We start from the raw sequence: 16,014 nt of genomic DNA, 5'->3' as shown, positions 1-16,014 counted from the left end.
GAAGAATGATTCGTTGAGCCTGAGCCAGAACCGAGGAAAGAAACTATGGTAAGCAGAGGCCAAGGTGAGGTAGGTCATAATAAAAACAAATTAGTGAATGTCGAATATAAACGTCATGTGCCATACCCCAATGCAACAAGGAAAGACCGCTCAGATGAACAATTTGGTAAATTCCTTAAACTCTTAAAAAAATTACACATGAACTTACCATTTATTAAAGCTCTATCACAAATGCCAAATGCAATAAAATTTTTAAAGGAGCTTTTAGTAAATAAGGGAAAGTTGAACGAGGCGTCGTATGTGGAGCTAAACGCAGTTTGCTCAGCTATTCTGCAAAATAAGCTACCAAACAAATTAAAAGATCCAAGGAGTTTTACAATTCCTTGCTTAATTAATAGATTAGATGTTAATAATGAATTAGCTGATTTAGGGGCTACTATTAACGTCATGCCCTACAAAATGTTCAAACAATTAGGTCTTAGGAAACACAAATAGACTAGGATGAGAATTTAATTAGCAGATAAAACTATAAGATTTCCTAGGGGTATTATTGAAGATGTACTAGTTAAAATCGATAAATTTATATTTCCCATGGACTTCATTGTTTTAGACATAGAAGAGGATAGCAACGCTCCTTTAATTCTAGGAAGGCCTTTTTTAGCAACTGCTAAAACGATCATTGATGTTGGCACAGGTGAACTCACACACCGTGTGGGAGACGAAACAATCACCCTTCAAGCTCGCAATTCTGGCAACACATCGGAAATTGAAGGTGATCATTTAACCCATTCTACTAAAACTGACAATATGGTACAACCTACTTTGCAGGAAATGAGTCTGAATGAAACACATGAGTCATTCTCAAGCAGTAGCAGAGGACATGTTCATGGAAATCAAAGGCTACAAATCGAGGAGCTAGATGAATAGTGGACGCATAAACCAATAACACACGATAAACTAGAACTACGCCAGAACGAGCTCAACACCTTCCCACATCAACTTAAAGTTGGAGATAAAGTCTTATTAGATGCTGTAGATCTTCACATTTTCACTACCACACCGAATGCAGAAATTCCTCTTACGGTACTTAGCATTTTCCCATTCGGTACAGTCGAGGTAAGTCATCCCAATTTCAGCACTTTTAAGGTAAACAACACTCTTCTGAAACATTATTTTGATGAGAATGATAGCAGGAATAAGGAGTATAAACTCTTCGAACCACCATGACCATTCAATGGAGAGGTAATTCGAGCTTAAACTATAAATAAGCGCTTCTTGGGAGGTAACCCGAGCACTAACTGTATTAACTTCTTTAAAATTTAGTCTTCAACACCTAACTTACTAACGGAGCTCTTGAATACAGGTTTTCCACAGAGACACGGCCAAGCACACGGGCGTGCTTAGGGCCGTGTAAAAATAGGACAACAATTTTCCCAAATACGGGCTACGATAAAAAGCCACGACCATGCGACATGGCTGTGGTCAAACCTGCCAAAACAGCACAGGAGTGCGACACGCTCATGTCTAGTACTTGTGGTTTAAACTGTTAGATTGACATGGGCGTGGGAGAAGCAAACAAAGCCAAACATGGCCGTGTGACACAACCGTGTGCACCCATACGCCCAAGGAACACAGGAGTGTACTAAATGTCAGACGCGCCCAAACTCAAAATTCGCGAATCACACGGGCTGAATTTGGGGAACACGGGTGTGTTACTTGGCCGTGTGCCCCAAAATCTATAAATAGGCTACACTATTCATTATCTTCTTCACCCAAAAACCCTAACCCTAGCCGCTTCAAGTCCACACGTCCTCCTCGCCACGCTCGTGTGTCGCTTCCAACTTCATTCCTGACGCTTATTCTTCCATTTTTTAGCGTTTGTTCACTCTTTTACCTTTACTGCTATAATCTTCATGTATCTCACACTATGCTATCATTCAAGTTTCATTTCTTTTAAGATTAGTTATCATTCATTTCCCATAACATATTTTTATGAAACTCTCATGCCTTATTCACCTATTTTAAATCAATATTCATAGTTTTCAATTGCTTTTTGTTATTTACCATTACAACTCATGCCATGTGCCAAATTTATGCTTTTTATATTTCCATAAAATTCGATGCCTATTCTCATGCCATTACAATGCCAATGTCACGAAATTATGCTATCAAAATTATTATGTTGGCTGAGATTGGCTAGTATTAGTAATTTTGGCTGAAATTGTTAGTTCAAATTCATGGCTTTTCAAATTCATTTACCTACTATTATTCTCCTTTATAATTGCAGGTACCATGTCATCCTCACGTGGTAAAAAGGCCATTGTCCCTGCTTCAAAGAAAAGGAAGGGAGCGTCATCTTCCTCGGATCGTACCACGGAAGTTCGTCACCCTTTCTTGAGGTTCCCCATCGGGCCCCAAGAAGAACTATTCCAAATACTGCAGGCTCGACCCTTAATTGTGGGCCGCTGCATCAACTGGGCTGCAATAGAACAAGTTTAGTTAGCTGATGGGATTCAGGCCCTCCTAACCACCGACCCTTGAGAGCTTTTCTTTGGGATCATCGAGCCGACGTATCTCGAGCTTACGATGGAATTATGCTCCACATTTCATCTTCAGACCGTGATGACGAACTAAGATGATCCCGGCACGTTGCAATTTCACCTAGGTGGATTAATCTGCCAGCTCAGCGTACCAGAATTCAGTACTGCACTGGGTTTATATACGGAAGAATTCAAGGAGGAGAATGACTTACATGCTCTTAACCGCCACATCTATCATTCTCCTTCACGATGCTGGGAAGCATTAGTACCAGGTGGGGCCACCTACAATCCTAGTCGCTCCAAGGCATCACCTCTCCCTTCATCTCTGAGGTACCTACACGCCATTTTGGCTCACACGATTATAGGACGACGACATTCACGACGCCTACTTTTTATGGTGTATGTCGTACAGGCACGTCATTGACCTTGCCTATTTCATTGCCCTCGCAATTCAGCACTAGACGGAGCGGCATAGGAAGGGGGTCATATCCATTGGCCCCTATGTTACTCGTTTGGCTCGACACTTCGGGCTCCTCAGCCCCGCAGCCCAAGAATCATCCTTAACCCTCATTGGCTAGATGTCTCCACAAGGCATCTCGAGCATGCCTAGCATGAGGATGATTGAAAAGTGCCGAGGAACCTACCCTCCTCAATATCGTCTCACCCAATCTACTGAAGAGGATGCCTATAAGGACATTCTTGATGATGTCCTTCCACAACATGAGGACCCACCGTCTCAGCCACCACTACCTTCTCGTCTAGTTCATGCGGCGGCTTCATATGTTGACATCTCTGAATGCCTCACTCAATTCGAGCAGTAGTGTTTTCAATGATTTGACAACATTGATGCTACTCTACAGCAAATTTGTCAGCACCTCCGCATCTCATTGCCAGTCCCACCTCGCGAACCATCTAGCGATAAAGATGTTTAAAAAAGTTATTTATTATTTTATATTTTTAATTTTTATTAAAACTACTTTTTATTTTTATTAAGATTTTAGAATTTTGCTTTATTATCAATTTCGGTTATTTCATTAAGAGTAATTATTCTTACTAATATCCCCTAAAAAGTTCCTGATTTTATTACAGTTATATAGAGCTCCTAAGCCCATCATCGCATAGGAACTAAAAACTCCACCGGGGAAGGTTCTCCACGACTGCCATGTCCTGATCGACCACGACCATAGCTACCACTAGATATAATATTCTTTTGGGGTAGGACTTATAGACTAATGAACCTCTACCACCACCGGAGTATCCTCCTCCACTCTCGCACCAGTTACTCTCCAAAACTCCAGTTCGAGGAATTCATCATACAGGAAGTTTCACTTCTCCCCCTATCTTATGATTACAATTTTATCTTTTTCGATCTATCTTTGTATATTGAGGCTGCCTTGTTCTCTTGAAAAACTCTCATATTATATTCAGGATAAATTTTGATTGATTTATGATTTTGATTGATATATCTTGAATTAAAACGTAGGCATTTATGCATTGATTGTTTAAACCTTAAGACATTAGAGAATCAAGCATGAAAAGTTTATTTTTAAGAATTTAAAATTTTAGGTTGTTTCCCCAAAGTTTAGGTATTACTTTGAGTTGGAATTCACAAGTTTTAAACATCAAAAAGCCATAATTTTTGTTAGATTTTTGAGCCCTTTGAGCATCTATTAATTCTTTCATGCTCACTTTTATTATTGCTTTGAGTGCGTCAGTATTGAATTGTTATTCTAGAACTTGCTTGATTATGCATGTCAAGACCACACTATTTGATTTGATATGTCAAAATGAGAAAGGCACTTAGGATTAACCCACTCATGCCATGAAAAGCCTACCTCCACGATTAACCCCTAGTAAACCCCCTTGAGCCTAACAAACCATTTCTTGTATTATCCTTAATATTAACCCTTAACCCATTATTGTTGAAATCCCCTAAATTAATTTGATCCCCATTTTTGTCGAGATTTGAATTGAAATAGTTGCTTAACTATGTTTTATTCTATTTTGTAAATTAACTTGTTCTTAATAAAAAATGTATACATATTAGTAGTAGTAATCTTTTGTTTTTGAGCTTAGATCTCGCATTTAAAATCCTCATTCTTTATCGTATTACATTATGGTAATACATATATAATCGCATGTATGTGTGGTTAAAGACCACTTGGATTTGTCTATTTGTACCCGGAATTCCTAATTCAAAATTCAAATTTAAATGTACAATGATTCCATATTCTAAGAAGTAGCTCTATTGTACGCAAGTGATATTAAATCTTTTTCTAGTTATGTGATTTTTCAATTCAATCTCGATTCTAACTTTTGCTTTCAGCCTGTGACCACACCCACTAACCAAGCCTCATTACAACCCTCTAAAAACCTTTTTGATTGATGTATCATCTCAATTTATAGTGGTGGAGATTTGATTTTCATGTAAGCCTATGGTAATGACTTTTCATTATTGACTATTGAGTGCTTCATTTATTGTCCTTAAACACCTCGAGTGATTTGAGTGAATCTTTAGTGAGGATGTGAAGCTCTGTGACATTTTGAATCAAAGGTAATTACTTAGATGAGGGGAGACACTTATGTTTGCATTATTAAATACTCAACTTGGAATGTTTGAAACTTTTATGTTCTTTTAGTTGAATTCTCAATGTATGATTACTTATGGATTATTTTGAGATATTTTCGATAGAGATTATAAGTTGAGAAAGATTTATTTTGATTATGAGTTGAGGATTTTGCTTGAGGACAAGCAAATGCTTAAGTGTGGGGGTATTTGATAAACTGTAATATATACATATTTTTACCCCATTCTTAATGCATTTTATAGATCATTTTCCCTTAGAATTGGTGAATTCAATGCTCCTAATGCTTTAATTTCATGTTTTATACTTATTAGAGCATAGGAGAGCAAAAGGAACGAGAAATAGGCCAGAAACAGAGAAAATGGGCCAAAGTACGAAATCAACACGGCCTTGACTTCCTCATACGGGCAGACCACACGGCCGTGTCAATTTGGTAGATTCGAAGCACGATTCACATAGGCGTGTCCCTACAGAGCCCAAGTTGAGTCAAATTCAGAAAAGGCTAATTTTGAGGGGTTTTAGGCATTCTAAAGCCTATAAATATGCCCTAAAGGAAGAGGAATGAGGGGGGCACGGAGAGGAATGAAGGAATTACTTGAAGGAAGTCAATTGATCCATCTCAAAAGTCAGAGTCACCATCAAGACTGAAGATCTCCCCTCAATTTCCCTTTAGGAGTTTTGGGTTTTCTTCATGTTTTGTATTCGTTATTCTTCTGAGATGTTTTCCTTTTTAGTTATGAACTAAATCCCCTAAATACCTAAGGGGAATGAAACCTAAGACGAATCTTGTTATTATTTTATGAATTGTATGATAAATATTTAACTTGTTCTTAATTATGTGTTCTTAATTCTTGTTTTGATATCCCAGGATACTAATTCAGGATAAGCTCTTATCCAGAGGAGGAATAGACCCTGTCAAAGAGTACATTTGTCATAATTAAGCGGAGTTGTTTGCGCGCATAGACATAGGGTGACAAGATTTTGCCGGATTAGAGTGAAACCTAATAAGGGGATCCATAGATCGAGTTAATGCAACCCTAGGGTGTTAATTAGAGAAAAGTCTCAATTATTCAATCTAGGGATTAGACGTTATTAGTCTTGAGTAGGGATAATAACATAACTTAGGGATGTCTACGGAACAAGTTAAATGAATAAATCGTTCGATTCGGAGCTAGAATAACAAGTACAACATAGGTGGATTTTTCCTTAGGTATTATCTTAATTCAATCATTTTCCAAAAGTAATCCCCCAATTCCATTCTCTATGAGTTCTTAGATTAGTTAATTAGTTAGTTAAAACAAAACCCCCTTATTCTTAGGCTAGATAATAAAAAGACAGTCATTACTAGTACTTTTAGTTCTTTTGGATTCGAGAATCCGGTCTTGCTAAAACTATACTACTGTTCAATAGGTACACTTGCCTATATCGCGATAATAGTTAGTTTCAAGAACAATTAATTATAAATATTTAAAACTTACCTGTCACGAAAATCGCAATCACACATGCTCGTGTGTCTACCCTTGTAGACCATTTTGGAGGCTAGTTTCCAAGCCAATCGTCACCCTCAATCACTTATATATTCAAACACACTTTATAACATGCAACATGACATATTTGTGCAATCAAACATTCCACACCATGGCACTCTCACGTATTCATAACGTCATTTTATTGCACACTCATTTGCTACACCATTTAGAGGCATTCCACACCAATTTCATGCATTATTAAACTTGTTACCATAACTTCAATTTGTGTATTCATGCACATAATCATTTTAAGATATTAGGTCATCCTTTATCCTTTAGCACTAGATTTATACTTTACCATAAATTCATCGATCAACCACACGCTACATCATTATCATGCATTCACCAAGCAATAACATGTCCTACCATCAAAACACTAGCACATGCATGCATGGGTAATTAGATTACAACCCAATGATCAAGTATGAGCCATATCACATTACCATTACAAAATGAATCATCATTATCATAGTCTTTCACAATTTGGCCAGATAGCATGACAGATATCACAAAATGACCAAGTTTCCTATACATGCTATACTCAAAATAATAATTTCACTATACCCAATAGTCTTTTGATAGTGTGATCGAGTACTCCGACAGCTTGTGATCCCTGAGCTAGCTTGTCGGAACTACAAAGGATGAAAAAAGAGAAGAGAGTAAGCATTAAAGCTTAGTAAGTCCACATGCAAATAATATACAATAGTGGTAAACAATTAACATGTAAAAACATGATAATATATACATATTCTTTCATTCAAACCTCTTTGCTTACTCATCATATGCACATATATATATATACTTGCTCATCGTAAACCGATCTTTATTAAGGCATTACTCATAGGTTTAGCATACATACCTGTACTCATCGTAAGTATCCATAACCATACCTTTTTCATATGTCCTTCTTGGGACTCTCATTACATTCTTTACAATACCCGTTGAACATTCGGAATTCTATTGGATACACGGAAACCTTGCACATAAGTGCCTCATATAAAAACGTAGCCGAATCTACCACATAACATGTAACACATCCATAATGAACTCGGACCTCTTAACGAGCTCGGATGTTACATGAATCGCATCCACCATGAACTCGAACCTCTCAACGAGCTCCGATGCCACATATCTCATGAACCCAGACCACTCAACGAGTTCAGACTCCTTAGTTCCTAGTGACATGTCACTTGTATCCTAAACTATTCCTAAGGTTCAAACGAGATTTTTCTTTACTTGCATATAGTATCTCCTTCGTACTTGTTCGTAACATCGTAAATCACGACCATAATAACATTCATGCTTCCATAACAATCAATAAGCATATAACTCATAATTACAATAAAACATTTATAAAATTATATTAAAGCATTTAAAACAAACTACCATACCACATTATTTGCATATGTACTTACCTCGGTACAAAATGATGGTAATCGAACCTATTCTTCTTATACTTTATTCTTTCATCGTTCAAATCTCGATTCACATTTTTCTTGATTTATAATGCCAAATTTAACTTATTTATTATTCACATTATTCAAACGGGTCCATAAATCATGCTTTCGCAAATTTACATTTTGACCCCTAAACTTTCACATATTTACGATTTAGCCTCTAGGCTCGTAAAATTAAATGCATACATTTTCTTGATTACCCAAGCTTGGCCAAACCTTTTTTATGCTCATATCAGCCTATATTTTCTTTTATTTCACATTATTATTACTCACTTTTTCACTTTTACAAACAAGTCTTTCATTTAGGTGTTTTCACTAAAAATCACCTAATAAAATATGTTCATCATGCATCAAACATTCATATTCCTCCATTAATCATCAAAATACAAGCATGTAATGCACGGGTCAATTTTCATATATGAACCCTAGCTCAAAATATAGCTAGAAATGGGTAGACCATGTGACCCGAGACTTTAAAAATATAAAGAACGTTAAAAATGGGGCTAGGGAACACTTACTATTGAGCTTGGAAATGTTGAACAAAACCCTAGCTATGGTGTTTTGTGATTTTTGGCAGCCAAGGAGGAAGATGGACACGTTTTGGTTTGATTTTCCCTTTTGATTCTTTTAATTACCTAATGACCAAAATGCCCTTAGGGTTTCTCTTTCTAACTTTTCCTATGCACATCCATTTTTGTCCAAAATTATAAAAATTAGTCAAATTTCTAACTAGGACCCCCTAATTCATAAGCTAAAGCAATTTCATCCTAAAAGCTTCTAGAATGTAAGTTTTGCACTTTATTCAATTTGGTCCCTAAATTGCAATTGAACATTTTATGTTTAGAATTTCTTCATGAAACTTTCACACAAGTATGCATTCATAATATAAACCTCATAAGAATCATATAATAATTATTTCTATCTCAGATTTGTGGTCTTGAAACCACTATTCTGACTAGGCCCTAATTCGGGATGTTACCCATGTCTCTAGCAGTGTGGACATTCGAAATAGGGACACACGGCCGTATCCAAATTTGGGTAGTTACTAACTTGGGTCACACGGCCAAGCCACACACCCGTGTGCTAGGCCATGTGAACATTTTAATTTACATTAATTAGGTACAGGGGCTACATGGCCAAGTCACATACCCGTGTGCCACTCACAGCTGAGATACACGCCTGTGTCTCTGTCCATGAAAACAATTCTGAGCATTCTGTTTCTCAATTTTTACGATGCAAGGGACACACAGCCAAGACACATGCCCATGTGCTAGGCCGTGTGTCACACACGGCTAAGACATACACCCGTGTGTCTACCCATGTGGACAAAATAAAGTCATTTCAAACCCACTTGTCTTCCACGTACATCAACACTTTAATACATTCACCAACCAATTCAAGACATTAAAACCAAGGTAAAACTAAGTCCTATACATGACATATTATCACATATGTTCAACTGTTCAAACTTACCAAATACACATATGTGCATATAGACATATTTTATCAATTATGCTACTTTAAACCAATAATTAATAGGTCTATTTACTTTCCACCATTTAACCATTTCAAACACTCATATCAAACATTTTTAGGCCATATATTTACATACCAAAATATACCAAACACAAGCCATACCAATGGCTAGTTTCAACCAAATATTTATATGCCATCATTTGGCTAATTTAACCTATACATGCCATTATATCCATAAGAAATTTTTCTATTTATACCAAAACGAGATGAAGGATAGTGTGACGTTGCTCCGACTCGCTTCTAACCTTTACAAGCTTTCGAATACTATAAAATAGAGGAAATAAACTAGAGTAATCTTTAAAGCTTAGTAAGTCCGTATAATAGAAAATTAACTTACCATTTGTTTTACATTAAGGTAAGCTAACTAAACATGCTCAAATCAATTTGGCCAATTGCCTAAACACATATCCTCATCAAGCATGTTAGTCATATAGTTCATATAAATACCAAGAAACATGAATGAGCTCATCAGTATTCAGTTTCCACATACATGTATTTATCACTTCAACTATATGTGAACATGTACATATCATATCTTTGTACTTCAAATATTTCTCATAGTAATTCATCTCGAATTCATATCATCTCATGTCAGAACTTTACCCATTGAATCATTTAAAATATCGATGGATACAAGGGTACTACAAATGAAGTGTATGAGTTTGAAATCCGTCATTTCATATTCAGGAATGCTCATTGAGTATTTAAACAAGAAGCTCTTCCAAGCCAAATAACAGAAAGCTCATGTGAGCTTATAATGGGAAGCTTATCCAGGCTTAATAACAGGAAGCTCTTAAGAGCTTAAATCAAAAATCTCATGCGAGCTTAATGGGTAACACTGAAGAGCTATTATCAAGAAGCTCATGAAAGAGATTTTAATCGGGAAGCTCCAGATAGCCATATATCGGGACGCTCATAAGAGCTGCGGTGTGTCTGCAACACATGCTGGATCACTACTGATCAAAATGCTCATAAGAGTATATAAATGAGAAGCTTGAAAGATTCATGTATCAGAAAGCTCAAGAGAGCTTATATCGGGATGCTCATATCATCTATAATGGGATGGTCTTGTGAGCTATGGTGTGTTCGCAATATATGCAGAACCACAACCACTCCGGGAACCTTGTATCCATCTAATTTCATTTGTTTAGATGGGATTTATTTCTTGTCAGACATTGTCGGATATGTGATTTATTTTCATACTTAACAATTATACAAACCATATACATATAAATCAATCATATCACATAAATATACAATTTAGTTACACGAACTTACCTTAACAATGTTCGTGAACTAGTATGCTACTAATCCGTTACTTTTTCTTTACCTCGATCTAGCTTTGTATTTGATCTATCCGGATCTATACGAGTAAATTTAGCTCAACTTAATACAATTCATATTCAATTCAATTGAATTCACATCCTAGGAAAAATTACCATTTTTCCCCTATACTTTTAATTAATGACGATTTCATCCCTAGGCTCGGAAAATGAAATTCATGCAATTTAATCCTTATTCCAAGCCTAACCAATTTTTACATATAAAATTTATAGCCCATATATTTCAAAAAATTCAGAATTTTTTCATGAATTTTACATCTTTTCAATTTAGTCCATAAATCACAATTTCATGAAAATTTCCTTTACAAAAGTTGTTTATCTATCATTAACTTTTCCATTTCTACTATAAAACTTCATAATTCATGCATATTCACCCATGGAAAAACTCTATTACTTTGATTATTTTACACATTAATCCCTGAAATAGCTAAATTAAGCTATTACGATCTTGGAAATATAAAAATTACTAAAAACAGGACAAAAAAACATACCTAATTGATCAAAATAATTTTATTTATCTTCAAGCTCTCAAACTAGGGTTTCCATGGCTTTTTAATTGGGAAAGATGATATAAAATGATGATATTAGATATTTATTTTATTTATCATCTTTTATTTATTTACATTCCAATTTAGTCCTTTTCTTCTCTTAAATTTCCATGGATAAATCATCATACTTATCTAATAACTCCTCCTAATGGTCTATTTCCCATATAAGGACCTCAATTTTTGAATTCCATACCTCAATTTTTGAATTCCATAACTGTTTGATCGTTTTAGCCACTAGAATTCAACTTTTGCATTTTATGCAATTTGGTCCTTTTATCAATTAATCATGTAATCAGTAAAATTTTCTTAATGAAATTTCTATAAAATATTCCTATCATAATTCAAATAATGAAATAATATTAAAATAATTTATTACGGACTTGGATTTGTGGTCCTAAAACCACTGTTCTGATTTTATTGAAAACGGGCTATTACACTTTGTCTTTATCATTTTTAGTTTCAAACCCTAAAATTAGCCTTTGGAGAAGAACAACACTCGGTCAAGCATAGTTTGATTGCATGGTGAGTTTTTAAGCCTCGTTTTTAATGATTTTTATGTTTTTGAGTTTGTTTTAGCTTAATCTAGCTAACCTGGGGGTTAATTTGCAAAATTGTAAAAAATTAGGGACTTTCTGTGAATGTTTTTGAATAGGTTTTTTTATGTTAGTTGATGGATTATTGATTTTTTTGTAAAATAAATATGTGTCGAAACCATTTTTAAATCGAGTTTTGGAAAATGGGAATCGACTTTAAGAAAAAAGAAAATGGGAGTCGCCACCAATCTTTTTAGGTGTGATTGGATCACCTTATAAAATGTTTTGTTTTAAAACATTAATTTTGGTCTACAAAAGTCGAGAAAATTGTTTCGGGAGCCAGTTACGTACGAGGAAGGGTTAGCACCCTCGTAACGCCCAAAAATTGGTACCTAATTGATTATCAAGTGTATTTAATGTCGGAAATTTGAAAGTTTTAAGATGCAAACCTCTTTTAATTAGAATGTCTCAATTTTGAAAATTAAGGCTCACTTATTTCAAACGAGTCAAAACATCACATCCAGTAAGTTAGGACGCAACATTTTAAAAACTTCAAAACTAAACTCGTCTTTCGAAAATTTTTATCTCGAAACAACAAAACGCCATATCCAGTAAGTTAGGACACTATGTTTTGAAATCTCGAAATAATTGTTTAAGTTTTAAAAACTCAAAATCACTTAGAAGGGTGCTTGACTATTCAAATTCAACGAGAAAAGTCGCAACCCAGTAAGATAGGGCACTACCTTTCTCGAAGTTTCCAAACATCAAGCATTGCCTTTTATTTTTTTAAAAAAAACCTTGGAATATTATTTTAAATGACGTTTTAGGATGACATATTAATGCATCATGAAGCATAGATGTACAAAATATTCTAACATTTCCATACAAACATAAATAATATCATTAAGACAAAACTAAATAACATGAACATACGTTTGATGAAAAAAATCATACTAGGGTAAATATAAGATAATAAACAAATAAAAACATGAGCAAACTAAAAGAAAAACATAATACATGCAAAAATTATACAACAATATATATCATAAAATAGCACATAAAAGAAATAATTAAACATAGCATATAAAAAAAATGAAACTATGCACAAATAAGATAAATGACATACACTAAAAAAATGAATAAATAGAACATTTACAAATTATAAAAATATAATGCAATAGGTCAAAATACATGCAATGATAATATAATATATATACATGCATAGAAAATATATATTTGAAAATAAACTATATAAAAGGTTCAATATTATAATATATAAAATACATAATCAAATGTATAAAAGATAGGAATAAATATACATATTTGAAAAATGAAGAAATTAAAATAAAAAAAGTTGAAAAACTAAGATAGACGAAGAATAAAATAAGAACAAACCACAGAGAGTAAGAACGCGAGAGGGGGAGAAATTTGAGTGAATGCTCTCAAGAATTCTTATTGCTTCCCAAAACTCAAGTCATTTACAATGAAGGGAGAGGCCTCTATTTATAGTTGAGCCTCCCCAAATCCAACAATGATGATCAATTACATCAACGGTTAAGATTAAAAGATATCTACAAATTAAATCTCCAAGATTACAAGATCATATCTTCAAGATTGCATATCATATCTAAGATTGCATATCATATCTAAGACTGTATCATATCTAAGATTGCATATCATAACTAAGATTGCATATCCTTAAAGATTATATTTCCATATGAGTCAAGCTTATAGATGGACCTTAAATCTTTTCAAGTAATGGGCCATTCCGATTGGGCCAAATTATATGTTTGTAATTTTGTACTGGACTTGGACTTTGTTTTATTTTTATTTTTTGGGGTTTATTATTTTAAATACTGAAATGGGCCGGGCAAAATTGAGTGTTTACAATATGTTTTGTTAAGTGATTTTTGTTGAATGTTGGACATAGGGATTAAATTGTTCAAGGTATAATAAATTCATGGGTTTTGTTGTGAATTGTTGGAAAATATGATTTTCTTTAAGGTCCCTTGCAACATGAGTTAAGTTGGATTTAGGTTAAAGCGGTAAGATTTTAAGTTATGAGCTTAAGGACTAAATTGTTAAAAGTTAAAATATTAGGGGTAAATTTGTAATTTAGCATAAATATGAATTATGGATTAAATTGAATTTTAAAAATACTTAATTGAATGAAATTATTTATTTCGATCAAGATAAACCACAATCAGACCTAAATCGAGGAAAGGCTAAAGCTTTGGATTAGTTCAAATTACACTTCTATGCCCTAGTCATCGAGGTAAGTTTGTATGAACTACAACCGTATTAATGTTAGTTAAATTTGAATGTTTGCTATGTTTTTGTAATATAAATAATTATGAAAATAAATGTCTTCATGCTATGATGAATTGACGGATAACAAGTCCCAGTTGAACCTTAAAAAATTCTTAGGATACAAATGACATGTCATTAGGGATTTCATGTTTCGGGTACTAGTCTTGAATGTCCTACCGTTGGCTAAGGTTCTGCATTTATTGCGGATTCTCCATAGCTCGTGTGAGTAACATCGTGTAGCTTACATTCTGACCCAGATCTCGTGTGAGTAGGCCTATTTCACAGCTCATATGAGCAATGATGTAAAGGAAAGGTTACGGTTATATGTAAAGGCACACTGTGTGTGAGCTTTCCGAAGTATCAGATGAAATTCTAGATGGTTTAATGGGTATGAAAAGGAAATGAAATGGAATTATTCAAATGAATAAATCATGAATTTATAGAAAGGTTGATGAGTTCATTGTATATACATGTATTGTAATCTACCAATTTACGGTTGAATTCATTTGAATCATGGACAAGTATACTAACTTGTGAGTTTATAATGCTTGTATAGGCTTGTGCCAAACTTATGGTTTTACTTGATGCTATATTTATGCTATAAATTATGCAAATGAAATGGTAGTTTTAGTTTAAGTTTAAATGAGCTTACTAAACACTCATTGCTTATATAGTTATTGTCCTTTGTTTTATAGATTATCAGAAGCTCGATTGATTGGAAGCTCGTCGGAGATCTATCACATCCAGCAGTCAAATCAGTAGTTTTTGAGTAATTTTGGCCAAGGTTAATAATGACATGTATAGGTTGTTTTGTAATGGTGATTTGGTATGTTTATACTTTAAAGTTTATGGTTGATTTGGTACACTTTAATTCTTTACCAAGTTATGTCAAATTAGTCACTTTTGAGTACTTGTAAATAAGGTTCTTTTGCTATGTTGATGATAGCTTGAAAATGGTCAATTTGTGACATGTTTTTGGCACATATTTGAACTAGGTCTTTATGCATGAATTGAGGCAATGTTAACATGTTTAGGTAAATGATGTTTTAATGCTATTCTGGTGCCTTTGAATGACATATTTGTTAGGTGATTTAAGATGATTGAAATGACATGTTTTTGTATGTTTGAATGGTGTTTGAACCCCTTGAATGTGTGCCTAAATGGTTCAAATGATTAGGTATGAATTAGACAAGTAATGGCTTGATTTTAGGTAAATTTTGGGTTCACATGGCCTGGCGACATGGCCGTGTGTCATTTGAGAGTTTCTTAGTGTTTCCAGTTAGCGAGTTATATGGCCTAGCACACGGCCTAGCACACAGGCGTGTGTGGCAACTCAGAGAGTTACACAACCTAGCACGCTGCCTGACACATGCGCGTGTGGGGAAACTCAGTGAGTTACACGGGTGAAGACATGAGCTGGGACTCGGCCATGTGTCCATTGTTCGAATGTTACATGGCTTGGCCACATATTTGTGTGACCCTTATTTTTCAATTTTTGTAACTTTTCCTTAAACTTTTCATTTTGTTTCAAATTAGTCTTGAATTACTTTAAGCTATTTTTAGGGTCTTGAAGGCTCGATTTAGGGACAAAATACATGTGATTGAATGGGTTATATTATGTTTAATTTATTTA

Source organism: Gossypium arboreum, chromosome 13 (assembly GCF_025698485.1).
Source record: "Gossypium arboreum isolate Shixiya-1 chromosome 13, ASM2569848v2, whole genome shotgun sequence".
NCBI lineage: Eukaryota > Viridiplantae > Streptophyta > Magnoliopsida > Malvales > Malvaceae > Gossypium > Gossypium arboreum.
This window is presented reverse-complemented; position numbering follows the sequence as displayed.